Source organism: Sinocyclocheilus grahami, unplaced genomic scaffold (assembly GCF_001515645.1).
Source record: "Sinocyclocheilus grahami isolate Dianchi unplaced genomic scaffold, SAMN03320097.WGS_v1.1 scaffold381.1, whole genome shotgun sequence".
Lineage (NCBI taxonomy): Eukaryota > Metazoa > Chordata > Actinopteri > Cypriniformes > Cyprinidae > Sinocyclocheilus > Sinocyclocheilus grahami.
The window spans coordinates 389257-389855 of record NW_015505560.1 but is presented as its reverse complement, the minus strand read 5'-3'; positions in this window follow the sequence as shown (position 1 = coordinate 389855).

Genomic DNA, 599 nt, shown 5'->3' with positions numbered 1-599 from the left:
AAATTCTCTGAATTCTGAGTTTACATTTTATTATTGTAACTTTTAAACATATTTTTCTAATTTTAACGATTTCCGAAGGATTTCTAAAAAACGAATGGAGGACAATTTTTTGTTATTCCCTGTTTATTATTGTGAAGCTGCAATAAAATGGATTTTATAATCTGCAGAAGATGAAACATCATTTTTCTTCCCAATCTGACATATTTCCAATTTAAACTGAATATTTAATAGGATGGGATATGATTATATCTATTAATAATTTATGTGTAAAGTGTTTGATATCAGATTGAGTTTGCGAGCTAATAAATGATCTCACATTGATGAAAACGTTTTAAAATGTTTCACTGGACTGGCAATAGTGATGATAATTCATCATTTCATTTAATAAGGCAATAATGTGATTCATATAAAATAGTGATTTGCGTCTGACTGGTAAACACCAACCTCACCACGTGTCTGTTTCACATCAGACTCCCGAATGATTCTGGAAAGCTAGGGTTTATGTTAATGATTGCTTTATGTTGAAAACACTGCGTTTCCATGACAACAGGGGCTTTGGGACTGGGTTTGTGGAGGGAAACACACACACACACTCACAC